Source organism: Leptonychotes weddellii, chromosome 7 (genome assembly GCF_054177405.1).
Source record: "Leptonychotes weddellii isolate Sample4059 chromosome 7, ASM5417740v2, whole genome shotgun sequence".
NCBI classification, from domain to species: Eukaryota; Metazoa; Chordata; class Mammalia; order Carnivora; family Phocidae; genus Leptonychotes; species Leptonychotes weddellii.
The window spans coordinates 63,074,862-63,090,449 of record NC_138375.1 but is presented as its reverse complement, the minus strand read 5'-3'; the positions used below and the strand labels follow the sequence as shown (position 1 = coordinate 63,090,449).

Below are 15,588 nucleotides of genomic sequence, written 5' to 3'. Positions count from 1 at the left end.
CTCCCTAATGTATTCTGTTTAATTATGAAAGCAGATGTCAGAAGGGGTTTATAAATGTTAATTTTTGCTCTGGATACTTCAGCTTCTATCTACCCAGGTCTCTCTTCTTTTCTGTCCATGCCTGGAGTCATTGGTCAGTCATATACTCACAGCTTTTTAGGGGACAGCAGCCAAATTGGGCAGTGTGCATGTGGATATACACATAAAATTCAAGTATTATTGTCAGCACTAAACTTTGAAAGGATGAGAAACTGGCTCCATGCCCTGTCATGACTTGCAATTGGTCTGTTGATGCATAAACTTTGGTTGGAGAAAATAGGTCCTCTGACAATAATTCTGAACATTAATTTTAAGTGCTCTCCCACAGATTTATTTAACTTCCAAAAATACCATGCTTCAAATTAATGGTCCATTTGTTTGAACAGAATGGATGCAAAAATGGTGAAGATGATACTCCAATTCTCAGCTCAGAGGCAGGGCACCTGGTTACCTGCTAGGTTATCCGGGGAAGGGGAGAAGAATGTGAACAGAAGTTAGTGTCAACATTCTTCACCCCAGAAACAGAGAACTGCAAGTAACTGAATCAAGACAAGTGGTAACACTTTTTAAAACATAAAAAAAGATGTGTTTAAAGTTATCTTTTGCTAAATTTACCTTCTAATGACTTTGCAGAGTTTTTTATTTTTGAGAAATTGTCTCCCCTATTCTCCCTGCTCTCCAAAATTGAACAGCTTATGCTAAGAGCATCCGTTTCCTTATTGTGATTTAGGAGTTATCTTTGATAACAAAACTGTCCCTTATTCATTCACTCAACAAATATTTATGAGTACAAATTACTGGGCAGCTTCTGTGGCATATGTTAATGAAACAACAGGGAGTGCATTAAGACCCAGTCCCTGCCCCTACAGGAACTTAGAATCCTGAGGAGAAAGACAAGTTAAGAGATGACTGCAATAGAGAAGGATAAAGATCACTGTGATGGTTAATAGGGTACTTGGGAACACATGGAGGGGAAACCCAACCCAGATACTCGGGTATATTCTGGAGGAATAGATGGGTAGACTAAGACCAGAAGAATCAGGAGTTATGGGAAAGGAGTTCAAAGTTGGAGTATGTGGGAGAATTTTTCAGGAAGACAATGTGCTCAGTCATGGATGGCAGTGAGGAGTGAGTTTCCCATTAACTAGAGCAGCCAAATTCCAATCATTGTTTTTGTTCACATTCTCCAATGTAAGAGAGGTCAATAATGAATATTTCTACAGAGTAGGTAAATATGGAAAATGACTTGGTTTTGAATTTGTACCCATGGAGGTAGGCACACCAGGGGGCCATTTTGCCTTAGAATGGGATTTCATGTAAGAATATTACTTGCCTGTTCTTGTGACTGTTTTTGATAACTGGCAATAATAGCCTGTAACTTTACTTTTGAATGGTACATACATTCATGTGGTTGATAATTCAAAAAGAACCAAAAGCAACATCATTATATATATATATATATAATTGAATCATATATATATAATGGGATAATGGGTGCTGCTTTTGGTTCTTTTTGAATTATATATATATATAATATATATAACATATATATAAAATATATATAAATATATATATAAAATTCTATACATATATATTGTGTATGTGTGTGCATGTATATATGCACCCTTATTTCCTCAATAGTAGATGAAGATCATTCTTAATTGGTAAATTAAACAATCCCTCATGTTTTTGTAATGATTTCATAGTGTTCAGTTTTATGGATATACCATATAATGGTACTACTATATAGACATATAGGTTTATCCAAATTTTGATCTTACAAATAATTCTGTGGCAGTAACCTTGTACATTCCTGCAGGTTAAATTTCTAGAAGGTGAATTGCTGGATCAAATGTTATGTGAATTGTAATTTTGTTTGATATTGACTAACTGTCATCCATAGAGCTATGTCAACTTATACTCTCATCAGTAATGTACAAGAGTCCATGTTTCCCCACAATCTGCGTAATTTTTGGATATTTACCAATATGATAGATTTTAAAAATGACCTATCAGATTAATTTTAGTTTGCATTTTTTCTTATTATAAGTGAAGTTGAGCATTTTCCTTCTTTTCTAAAGAGCTACCTATATGTCTTTTTTGGGAACTGTCTTACATAACCTTTGATCCCATTTCTACTATGTTTTGAATTTTCTACCCATTCAAGGAGCTCTTTATATAAGGAGACATGAAATGTATGGCACACAGTTTTCTTTTACACTGCTTAGTGTGGGCCTAAATACTTTTGGGGCCCAAACTTATTTTAGATTACACCCCAGTGTAGTAAATGGGGTCTTAAGCACCGATTCAAGTGATCTAGGGAATTCAAAAATGCTTCCTAAGAAATATGCTGACTTGGATTTCAGATACTCCCACCCTTCTACATAAAGGAGAATATGACTTATTTTCATCATAAAATATCCTTACCCACTATTCAACTACATGGTTTTCAAAGCCAATGAGTTAGCAGTGACAAGATCATTTCATTCAAGCCCTCCTAAGGAAGTAGAAATTTGGTGGGCTTAATACCAGCTCCCATGAGGAGCTGTTTGAAGGTAATGTCCTCAAAGTGTGAGGTACGATAAGGTGTAGGGGCAACGCTATCTGATTGTTCCTCTAGCATCGTATTCTAAGTTCTGTCTGTGTGTCATTTGAAGACCTCAGGACTATTCACTAAAACCATAGCCCTATAATCCCTTTAAGAACTGCCTTCATTGCAGTGATAGTTTCATGGGTATATACTTACCTCTAAACACATCAAGTTGTATACATTAGAACATACAGGATTTTGCATGTTAATTATACCTCAATAAAGCTTCAATAACATAGTTTTTTAAAAGCTGCCTTTACTTTGTCATCAAGCATGAGAATTTCTCTCAGAATCTGTGCCAGGAAAAATTCTGTTTCCTAAAGCACTAATTTGTTTCTTCCTTTTAGGGAACTAAAGTTTGAATTCTACCCCCACCCCAAATCTCTTCTATTTAAATGCCTTAAATTACTGTTCTTGCTATTTATGATTATTTTAATTTTTTGTGGAGGAGGGGTGATCCAACTAACTAATAACCAACCAATTTCATCAGCATTTCTCAACCCAATTTGTACATTAAAATCTTGAGAGATTCAACACCTCCCCATGACCCAGACAATTCAATCAGAATATCTGGGAGTGGGTCTATTTAGAAGCTGCCCCGGTGATTCTGAAGCTTTGTGAGGCTGGAGGACAAGTGAACTAACTAAACTTAGGTAAAGCTGTATAAGCAGAATAGAAACTGCCCAGTGACATCATTATTTCCATTCTCTGTGCGATTAGTAAAACTAATAGCAAATAGGTGTTGAAGTAACACTCATAAGTTTGAAATGATATTGGGGGTGGAGAACTGGTCTCTCTCTTTCTCTCATTCACTCTGGAGTGCTAGAAAGGAAGATTCATGCAATATTTTTCTATAAAACAAGAACATTTCCTAGAAAATCTGACTGAAGAGTTAATATTGTCCTGGGCTTTTTGAGGTGGGATTTTGTCATTTCACCCTCCCAACTGGGAAAGCTCATAAAAGGCAAGGATCATGTCTTAACAGCTTTGTATACTCGGTGTCCTACGTCTTGCCAGGCATATAGTCTGTACTTAACAAATGCTTGTGAAAGGAAAAAGGAATTAAGTTTTCAATTGTTGCAATTACCCAGGAATATATTGAACATTCCGTAACTGTTTTGTCATTTTATGCTGCATTTAATCACTTAACAATAGAAAGCCTGTTATGAAAATGAACTGGTCTTTAAAAATCACCTAAGTAAATATCCTATGAAACAGACATTAAGGTATATATACACAGAATAAAGACAGTCTCAGTAACTGTGTTGTATACTCCATCCCACTCCATATATGTATTTATCTGTTTTATCTTGTTCTCATCACTTTTATGTTCATCTCTGTAGGAAGAAAGTGAATCAGTGTGGGAGGAAGGCTTTCAGAAAGAAAGAGATGTGGGTGGAAAGAGAGATGCGGGAAAGGAAAAACAAAAGGAGAGGGATAAAGAGAAAGGAACAAAAGTACGAAGTAAGAATTAGTTCTACACCATATGCAATTAATAGGTGAAAAGTTGAAAATAACGTTCATGAAATTTTTCTATAGGTATTGTCCCTTCAGATAGAGATCAGGGATGGGGTGAAGAGAGCAAGAATGTAGTAAAGGGGCCTTGACCTATAGAAAGGGAGCCCAAATCAACAACACAGATAGCATATCATTTAAATCCACTTTCCCTGGCATTATGGCTCCACAGCCCACCCCATCTCTACTAATTCAGGAGAAGTTCACTGAGTACTTAATATTTGCAAGACATGGTGCTTATGTGAATATGAAGAATATATCAAGATGATTGCAACAGGAATTCTGTCCTCAGAGATCTTATGTCTGTAACTTCAACTATAATTTAAAATAAAAAGTAATATTTGTCATAAAAGGTACAGATACAATGGAATTTTATAAGAGGGATAGATTCTCCACTGAGAATTAGCAACCTTTTTGATATTTCCTTTTCAAAGTGGTATTATCTCTAAGTGTCTTCACTTCCTAGAATCAATCTATTGTGCCTAAAAGGAAGTAACACATTATCCTGAAGTTATGGATAAGGTACCTCCCAATTCCTGAATTCCACATAATTATCATTAAATAGTGTTTTCTAGGTGGCCAGATATGTATGTCATAGCTCTAGACCGTTAAACACACAGCCCTTGTCTTTAGGGAGTGGATAACCTCTGTAGGACATCAAACAATATATGAACATACCATGTACTGTATATATGATGGTGTCCCCTGATTATTTATAGGAATGAAGTAAGAACTGACATGGACATCTTTAGAGGTTCTTCCAATCAATTGGAGTATAATACAGGAGAGTTAGAGCCAGGCTTGACACCAAAGGAAATCTTACAAAAGAGTTGGGATTCAGTTGATGCAAAGGATGGAATGGAACTAACTTCAAAGTACCAGAGTACCCCAGTAAATGAAATAAGATGTGAAGGCTCATGTTCAGGGGGGGATGAAAAAGAAGGACCCCCTTTTTTAAATCATAGATTGAAATAACATTTGATATATTTGTAGAATGTATAATTTTGTCATTTATCATTAATGATAGACTTGGAAAGGGCTACTGTGGGGCTCATCTTAGGATTGCACTAAGAGAAATTTGGGAGCTGAGAGGAGCCTGTTATTTTGATGTGTGGCAATCATCTTTTCTCATTATCTGAAAGAAACAGACATCTGTGGCCAGTCCGATAGGAAACACTGATTCTGAAGTGGAAAAGGCCAGGACCTAGAGGTATTCAACTCGTCAAGTTCTATGCTTAGGTACTTGCTTGCTTTTCACTTGGTTTCAAGTGAAAAATTCCTTTTGAAAAGAAAAGAAAGAAGAAGAAGGAGAAGAAGGAGGAGGAGGAGAAGGAGGAGGAGGGGGGCGAGGGGGAGGACGGGGAGGGGGAGGAGGGGGGAGGAGGAGGGGGAGGGAGAGGAGGAGGAGGGAGGAGGGGGAGGAGGAGGAGGAGGAGGAGAAGGAGGAGAAGAAGTGCTTCTGTTTCAGCAAACCGATGGTCTGAAGATTGATGGATGGATCTCATTTCAGCCAGTTCATCCAGGGAGCAAGATATGGCACTCAAGGTATACAAAGCTGGATGACTGGAAGAAGCGGCAAGGACACTGAGTCTATCTTTGCCAAGTGGCCAACACTAAGCTGATCTGAGCTAAGAGAGGGAGGAAAAGCCTAAGAGAAGCAGTTAGAGGTGACTGGTTCATTGGAGCACCTTGGTCAAGGACTTAAGGCTGACATAGTAGGGTGTGCAAGTGGGCTCTGTGGAGTTATTGTTAAGGAGAAAAGCAACATGGTCAAGGGTGGGGGGAGACATTCTCTTGGCAGCAGCATGAACCTTTACGAAGCAGTCTCCTAAGGCAGAGCATGCAGATCCTGTGAACTGCTGCCACAGATCCGGCTGAGCTGGCTCCTAGCACTCCATATTGTACATGTCATTGTCAATTTGGTAAACCAGGTGGTGACTGTAGCCACCATTTCAGGGGCTCATAAAGTGAAACTGCATTATAATTTCAGCAGTGTTAAGAAAAACTGAAGGTTTCAACAAAACGAAACCCTGGAACTATAGATATAAAGCTCTATCTCCCCTGAAAACAGCTTTATAGCATATAAAACCAACCTTGCTTTCTGCAATTAAATCAGGACAAGACAAATGTGTCTATTCCTTGATGTAACGGCCTTGGAGCATCTAAATGGAAACACTCTAACAAAAATTTATCTCAAATACTGACCAAAACCTTAGTCCTGGCTGCAGTGAGAATGGTGAGCAACAGCCCCAAGCATTCAGCCTTATCAAAAAAGAAACTTCTGTGTCAAAATTTGGCAATGAAGAGTTCGGGATGAATTGTGAGAACTGTGGGATGAGGAAAATACAATAACATATGGACCGAGCCCCTCCCCTCACTATCTCAGAGAAGTTATTTCTGATCTCTTAGTCAAAAGGTCTTCTGAAGACCTCCTGATGCCTCCATCAACCCATCTATAGTGGCTGGGAGATGAATAGGTTGGCCTCCAATCTTTCCTTCCCTGAGAGCCGCATGAAAGAGAACAGGACATCACTGTACTTCTCACACTGGAACTGAGCTCTTTAAGAATAAATCCCTTTTTAATCCCTAAAAGAAAGGAAAAAAAAATCTTTCAGCAGCCGTAAAGGAAATCCTAAGATGTGCTCAGAAAGAAAAGCACTCCTAAGAAATGCACCTCTTAGCACTAACACAACACCATCAACATGGATGGAAGCCTGATTGCAATTCCCACGAAGGGTTTTCCATTTCCACAAGAATCATGATGTTTCCAAGCTTTGCCTCCCATAATGACTGTATTCCACAAATTTCAGGCCCAATTCACATGCATATCCCACTCCCACCCTGTCCCCTCAACAGGGAACTAAGGATTGATTGATCCTTATTTCAGTCAGTGTAGTCAGGGGACAAGATGGCACTTGAAGAACAGAAGCAAACAATAATCAAGCCATCTTAATCTAAAAGAAGCTATTAAATTGGGATAAGCAGGGTAGTCATTTTCACGTCCACAAAAATCATTTAGCGTCTTTATTTACTGAAGGGGAAAGCCAGAATAGAAATTGACACTGTAAATTTACACTGAAATTCAGCAGTCAAAAATGGAATTCAATCGCTAAATTCATTTCCTGTTGTTCACGTTGGCTTAGAAATACCACCTTGTACTATTGCTGGGAAAAGCCATCTCTTTAAACAACAGCTACTGTTCTTAGACTTCAGAAACTCACCCAGCCATATGTCAATGGCATGGACTTTCCAGTAAGTCTCTGTTTGAGTTGGTCTCAGTTTGAGTCTCTGACTCATAAGCTATTAGCTATATGACCTTGGGCAAGTTATACGCCTCTCAAAATCTCAGATTTTTCATCTGTAAAAAGGCAGTTACTTCCTACGTGTGTTGGGAGGAGAAATTCAGATAATGGTTATAGACAGTGGTATCTGGTACTGGGAAAGGGCTCCATAAATGTAGATGTTAGTAGTAGTACTGCTCAGTTTCTCAGGCCAAGGATACATAAAGTAGGCAGCATTGGCCAGGGCTGAAATATTCAATTTACCTTCAGTTTTGTTTTGCTTGTTCCACTTTCTGAGAATGAAAGGACATTAGTGAGGTTTTTGAAAAAATGGATACAATTTTTTTTTCTGTATGCAACTGCTACCCTCTTTGTTTGGCCATGAACACACTACCACTGTGAATAATGAAAATTCTATAATGTTTCACTCAACTTCTGCCTCTTGGCAGCCATGACCAAAATCACCCTGCAGCTGTCATTTACAACAGGGATCCCCAGCCAGTCACTCGCGGCTACCCTGCTGTGAGGGGCAGCTGCTCAAGAGTATTTCAAGTAGGAAAGTGACAGAGCCAGATGCTATCAGGAAATCCTCAGTGAGGTCAGAGCATTAGAAAACAGTAAGCCTTGGCCCCCCAAAAGGATGGGGACTCCTGCTTCCAACCCATGCCAGGCGACTAACCATATGATCTTCCTGAGATCTTGTTAATTACAACAAAGGCCCAGATACTTTACAGTGTTTGGAGAGCTACAAAATTAGGAGGAAACTGGTGAAGCACAATGATAAAGTTTCAAGGGAAGGTGATCTGTTACGACAATCCTTTAAACCTTCCCTGTAGGAGTTCAGAATTTTAAAATGCAATTATGTAAGTGATAATAACGCATAATTTGAACTTGCATACAACTCCTTCAAATACATAATACATAATTCTCTCCTTAAAATGCTCTGAATTCAATAGCCTATTTGGGAAGTCTAAGATCTTAATGTTTCTCTCGAATTCTTCCCCCACTAGAATGGGAAAGATGTTCAGAAAAACATTTTTCATTTGTTGTTTGAGAAATGCTAGTTTCTTGGGCCACCAACAGGTGTTACACAAAATGTGTGTCCAAATTTATCTGAGTAATATAAAATTTAATAGGATTCCTTATCACCAAACCTCCAGAGCTTTTAATATGCTGATGTACACTGTGTATAACATTTCAAAAAATATGTTTTATGAGGGGGGTCTGGGGAGGCTTAAAGCAGAGTGGAGTGAAACAGCTACAGGAATGTGTTTTCTCTGCAGCATATTTTGGGAAATAAATGTAGCCTCAGACTATAAGCATCTTGAGAACAGGGGCAATATTTCATTTTTCTTTTTTACTCCTAGACCCTAGCACAATGCCTGGCAAAAGCATTAGTTAAATGAATTAATAAATGCTAAGGCGATTCTTCGTATTTGTTGATAAATACTTATGCAACAAGGAGGAGAAAATAGTTTCAGGTCAGGCCAAAAGAATTGATGCTAAGATGTGTCACCTGATGAAGGTCACAATCAATTTTATAGCAAAATTAAGTAAATTAAGTGATATTAGAGTAAATGTAGACTAATTCAGAAAAGAAAAAAGACACTGATATGTCAGGGAATGAGAACATAGTCACATATCTAGTAGAACAGAGAAATTACTTTAATACAGGAAATTCAATAAAGGATGATTTTTGCAAATGAGTTTTATAGGATATTGTCTTCTACCTGCCTATGTTCTGTTGATGGGAAAGAGAGACCTAAAAGTCTGCCTTGCCCTAGGGTAGGATACCTTCTTGTTCATCTTCTCTTATTTCACCTGCAGCACACAAAAAAGTTGAAGCAGTCTCTGCAGGTGTGATCGCCCTATAATCCCTAGTGAATAGATGCCAGTGGGAGGAGAGCAAACAGTCTGAAGGAGGTACATTTCTCCATCCCAGCCTCCCTTTTATGTCCCGACACACAACAGGGCCCACACCACACACCTGGTCACTGCTGCCCTGTCTGCAGCTCTTCCCTAACCCACATGGCAGTGTGAAGACCATCTGGACCACTGCTTGAAGGCAGTGTGGATAATGAGTGCCCCATAGAGTAGCTGCAGAAATGATAACGAACACCAAATCAGCTGCCAGGGTGCAAGCTGCCAAGCCTAGCACCTGCTTCCCACAGAGACTTTACAGGGATGCTGGAGAGAAGAGCTGAGGACCTGCTTATACCTGGCAGGATACCTGATACACCAGGAGTTACAATTTTTCACCTATCAGTTGGGGGAAAAGACCAAACAGTTTGATAATCAACTATGCTCACTCATTTTCTCAAAACTGCATATTGTTTATTCTGAGACTAGGCTGGTCAAGAGTTTTTGGTAGGCTGATAAATTATCAGCATCTTGTGTTGAAGGCAAAAAGGTGTTATTTGGGTAAAGTAAGATACTTAAGTTGCAATTCTTCAGTGTACAAAAATACCTTTAAATTTCTGGCAGAATATCTATAATATCTCCTTTTCCTATGCCAGCAGCTGCTGCATTTTAGGTGCTTTCCTAGGGATTCCATGTTGCCAAAAAATACAATTACTTTTCAGTTACTTCAGAAAACTTTTAAACAAACTGTTGGAAAATGTCAGAATCCGAAATAAGAATCTGCAAAGAAACTTGTTTCAATCAAATCCATTTTGGCTGCAAGGTGCAAGCTTGGTGATTCCATCTTGACAGATTGTGTTTCATTTGCCTTGTAAGCACCGTGTAATTTATGTCTAGGGTTGAATTCTATCAGTGGAAATCTGAGCTCTGCGGGATTTGCTGTCGGACTGCTCTCTGTGTGTAAGTTACCATGTAAGGCCTAGGATCTGTCTTCTGGTCGAGCCTACTGTTCTGTTAGATTAGCAGCATACAGAATGGTAAGGACAGTCAAATCTCCAAACTGATCTCATATAATTACAAAGTAACAGTGGGCATTAGGGACTTCTAGCAAACCTTTATAATTTCCGATATGACTGTAGACTTCTATTTTAAAACTGGAAGACCACTGTCCTTAGTAAAGCAAAGGGCTATGCTTAAAGAACCAGGTGGTCCCAAGCCCTTAGCTGGTCTCTAAAAAGGAAGAGAAAACAGATTAAGTGCCTATCACATGTGATTGATGCGATTTCAAATGATCACCTTGATGATCCTATTTAATATTCACAAACCCCTGAAATGTTGGAATTATTCTTCCCATTTTCCAAGATGGAATATTCAGATGCTAAGAAATTCATTCATGTGACATAAGTCATACAACCAATGTATTACGTGGCAGAGCCAGAATTTGAAGCCAGATCGGTCTAAATGCAAAGTCCAGGCTCTTTCCACTAAATGACCAAAAAAGACTACATTAATTTGGTCAGTTCATTAAGATGGTATTTGAGATGCTTTTGAGCTATTCTGTTCAATAGAAAGTTATCAGCACAGTTTACTGACTTTCTTACTATCCACACCTCTAACTGTGGACCAGGCAAGGGGAGAAAGCGTACAGGACTGTTTTTGTGCCCACAATTCTAGTACACCTTGAAGTGCACTGGGATGGAATTTAGGCAGCCTCCACAGAAGACCACCTTAAGGCAGATTCCCCATTAGCATTGGGAAAATGTGGCCCGTTCAGGTGAAGCCCATCTTCATCTTCCATGCTATACCACACTGAAATGGGATGGATTTCTTTCAGTCCCACTGGTGCTCACCATGACCTGTCTCTCCCACCAACTGCCCTGCTGAGCTTCCAAGAACATGGACTGCTTAATTTCACTATCAGGGGAAAGCAAACATGAGTTGCGAGGGAAGAATATGTCCTTCTTTTCCCCTTGGAGCCCCTGGAGATCAACGGTGTACAGTCTTCAAAACAAGCCCAAGACCATACTGGCAGAACCTGAAGCTCATATCACACTTGAGCCTGGGGCATCCTGCCAGAGGAGAAACTTGAAACATCTTAGAAGAAAGTAAACAGGATATAGTGATTCATTAACTCACACTTTGTCTCACGAACAACAATTGTTACTCAGCTGTACCTGGACCAGTTTAGTAAGAAATACAGTACACCCTTTTAAAGAACATCTCGGCACTCTGACATTTCTACCATCCTTTATTAAAGTATTTATTTATGACAGTTACTATGTGCTAGGCACTGTTTCAAGTACTCAGTGGATATGCAACAATGAAAAAAACAATGAATAATCACTAAAAGATATTCATGAAAAGAAAGTAATACAAATTTGAGTGCATGCTTTAATCACAACTACCTAAGACGCATATACATCAAGCTAAAGAACGCAGTAACAGATGTACAATTGAAAATAATTATATCAGTATCCAGTTGATTTTTAATTTTTTTTTCAAAATTTTCTTTAATATTGGTTTTATACTGAGTTTATAATTTAAAGAAAGCACAAAAATAGGAAAATAGTTAAGTTAGACAGCAGAGTTAAGTTGTTTGAGCTGTGTTTTCATGGGTCTCTTAGGGTTTTTTCCTAATTTTAATTGGGAACTTAAATTCCTTGAGTATTAAAGCTCAATGTCATTTGGGATAAGGGTTGGAGATGGTGTGGCAATAAATCTATAAAGAAGAGAAAAATCTAGCTTCTAAAAGAAGCACCTACTAAATCTTGATGCTCATTTGTTATGCTGTCAAACTGTAATTCCCAATGACAGGAAGGGAGAAAAGGAAAGGAATTAGATCCTATAAGCAAGAATTAAAAAACAGGGTTATGAATTAAAGTATATTCACATATACTCTTGTCCAAGGGAATTTATTTGAGATATAATTTTAGAACCATCATAGCTTGCCCGAAATATCCTATAATGTATTGTTTCAGAAGAGCCTGTGTATGTTAGTTGTACTATTTAGCCAGTTGAACATTTAGTAGACATCACTGGCGAATAGATGGTGACAAACTATTGCTCTGTAATATTAATACATTAATGTCACAGTGAAACTATGCTTTCTCTCCTTCTCTCCTCACCACCATCTTTTCACCTGTCTGAATATTAGTTTCTATTATAGAGATGGATCATCCTTGAGGTGACCAAGCTAAATCTTTATAATCACATCCAGATTGTTGCCTTTTTTTTGGGAGGGGGGTCATTATTTATCCAGTAAATGTCTTAGAGTACTGAGTCTTAATTATACGTTCTGTATTAAAGAAAGAATTAAATATATCGTTACCACTAATTCATGTGACCAATGTCTCATTAGGAATTTGCAACATTTTCTGATTACCAAATAAATAATTTCCAATTGAGCAGGTCTTCAGGAACTTTGATGCAGTACCAAACATCACTTGTCATGTTTTTTCTTCTTTAGGTGAGCAAAAAGTTTTGTACTATCACTGAAAAGCAATCTGGTGGTTCACTTTACTGCATCTAGAAAGAATTCAGCCTCATACTGTGGTTAAAAAATAAAAAATAGGGCGCCTGGGTGGCTCAGTTGGTTAAGCGACTGCCTTCGGCTCAGGTCATGATCCTGGAGTCCCAGGATCGAGTCCCGCATCGGGTTCCCTGCTCAGCAGGGAGTCTGCTTCTCCCTCTGACCCTCCCCCCTCTCATGTGCTTTCTCTCATTCTCTCTCAAATAAATAAATAAAATCTTTGAAAAAAAAATAAATAAAAATAAAAATAAAAAATAAGTAAAATATACAAAACGAGAAGAATCTCCATGAGTAATTTCACACATGCTGCTAAGTACTGCGGAGTATTGCCAAGACTAGCCTTTAATCTCTATGGGAGCCAAAACAGCTGTAAACTCTTATTTGCTGTCAAATGTCTTTTTCAGGGTTATTAGCAAAGATAGGAGATAAGAAATCCTTCCAAGTTACCTTACTTTATTTTTTGACCTGCTTTTCTTATCATTACCACTTTATAACTGCTGATAGCTTAAAATGTGCATATTTCACCAGGCCCAAGCAAAATTATGAAGTGGGATTCATGAGGCTTTGAATTTTTTTTTTTAAGATTTTATTTATTTGACAGAAAGAGAGAGAGAGCAGGAACACAAGCAGAGGGAGTGGGAGAGGGAGAAGCAGGCTTCCCGCTGAGCAGGGAGCCTGATGTGGGGCTCCATCCCAGCACCCTGGGATCATGACCTGAGCTGAAGGCAGACGCTTAACAACTGAGCCACCCAGGCGCCCCGAGGCTTTGAATTTCTTAGTGTTTTCCTCACTCTGCTTTCTAGGTTTGCACCTACATTTCCTTCCAGCAAGTTTCTGGCCCCCTGAACCCCTGGCAGCTCCTGCCCTCTGTCCAAACCACTTAGTAACAATTTTAAGGACATATTCTCAGCAAAATGCAGACCAGTGTGATCTACCGACCCACATTCATGGGTCATCACATTACTTCTCTCAGGTAAGGCTCTTACATGAAAAACTGGACCGAAAAGAGTAAAGCTAAGCTGGGGAGAAATCACACTTACTAAAGTTGTCCATCTCCTGAGCGGGGGTCCACTTGTAGATCATTAGCAGACTCCTAGTGAGCTCTAGCTTTTCACTAGAGCTCCCCAGATATGCTTGGCAGTATTATTGGATTCCCTTGCCCTCACTTCTGTCACTCTGGGCAAAAACAAAAACCCACATTACCCTACCGTTTGCCAACCTTGCTGCTATCCTCCTAATGCTGGAAACACCCTCCTAATTTTAAAACCCTTTCAAACTTGTAAGGAATAAGTCCCACTGTTAAATGTGGGAGGGTAGGGTGGGTGAGGTGGGGGCTAGTATCTCCACAGCCTGGAGAGCGGACTGTTAAATTTTCGGGAATTTTGAGAACCAATTGACATCACCTTGGCAGTTTACAATCAGCCACAGGTGGAACTATTTACACCATGACCCGACAAATGCTACACAAATTAGCTGTCCCCACCCCCAGCTGGTGTGGGAAGAGCCAGGATTGGCAGGAATAATAAGCAGTGGTAATATTTCCTCATCACACCATAAACTCCGAGTATCTAGCTGTTACATATTTACGTTGTTCACTCTTATATCCCCCTTGCCTGGCATGTTAGGTCTTCACTAAGTATTTATTGAATGAATGAATGAATGAGTGAGCTGGAGACAGAAGAGATTTTTTATACAGTAAGTACATGTTCTGGTCTTTGTTGAAATGTCAAAAAAGTCTAGGCCCATTCCCCCTCGGCCCCTCTTTGACTATCTATTTAGAAGTGCTTTTTTAAAAAAATTTTTTAGTATGTTCAGTTAGCCAACATACATCATTAGTTTTTGATGTAGTGTTCAGTGATTGATTAGTTGCATAAAGCACCCAGTGCTCATCACAACACGTGCCCTCCTTAATACCCATCACCTGGGTACACCATTCCTCCCCCCCCCCCCCCACTTCTGTAACCCTCAGTTTATTTCCCGGACTCCAGAGACTCTCATAGTTTGTCTCCCTCTCTGATTTCTTCCCATTCAGTTTTCCCTCATTTACCCTATGGTCCTCCATGCTATTCCTTATGTTCCACATATGAGTGAAACCATACGATAATTGTTTTTCTCTGCTTGACTTATTTCACTTAGCATAATCCCCTCCAGTTCCATTCATGTCGATGCAAATGGTGGGTATTCATCTTTTCTGGTGGCTGAGTCATATTCCATTGTATATATGAATCACATCTTTATCCATTCATCTACTGAAGGATATCTCAGCTCCTTCCACAGTTTGGCTATTATGGACATTGCTGCTATGAACATTGGGGTGCATGTGCCCCTTCTTCTCACTACATCTGTATCTTTGGGGTAAATACCTAATAGTGCAATTGCTAGGTTGTAGGATAGCTCTATCTTTAACATCTTGAGGAACCTCCATACTGTTTTCCAGAGTGGCTGTACCAGCTTGCATTCCCACCAACAGTGTAAGAGGGTTCCCCTTTCTCTACATCCTCGCCAACCTTTGTTGTTTCCCACCTTGTTAGTTTTTGCCATTCTAACTGGCGTAAGGTGGTATCTCATTGTGGTTTTGGTTTGTATTTCCCTGCTGGCTAGTGATGTTGAACATTTTTTCATGTGTCTGTTAGCCATTTGTATGTCTTCTTTGGAGAAGTGTCTTTTCATGTCTTTTCCATTTCTTGACTGGATTATTTGTTTTCTGGGTGTTGAGTTTGAGAAGTTCTTTATAGATCTTGGATACCAGCCCTTTATCTGTAATGTCATTTGCA

The 15,588-nt window shown here is 39.1% G+C and overlaps 1 long non-coding RNA gene across 1 annotated transcript in view; it reads right to left on the bottom strand.

The window, feature by feature from the left end:
- The window catches only part of LOC145722630 (uncharacterized), a 172,449-nt gene that overhangs the window by 114,392 nt on the left and 42,469 nt on the right, over positions 1–15,588 (bottom strand). The window lies entirely within an intron of this gene.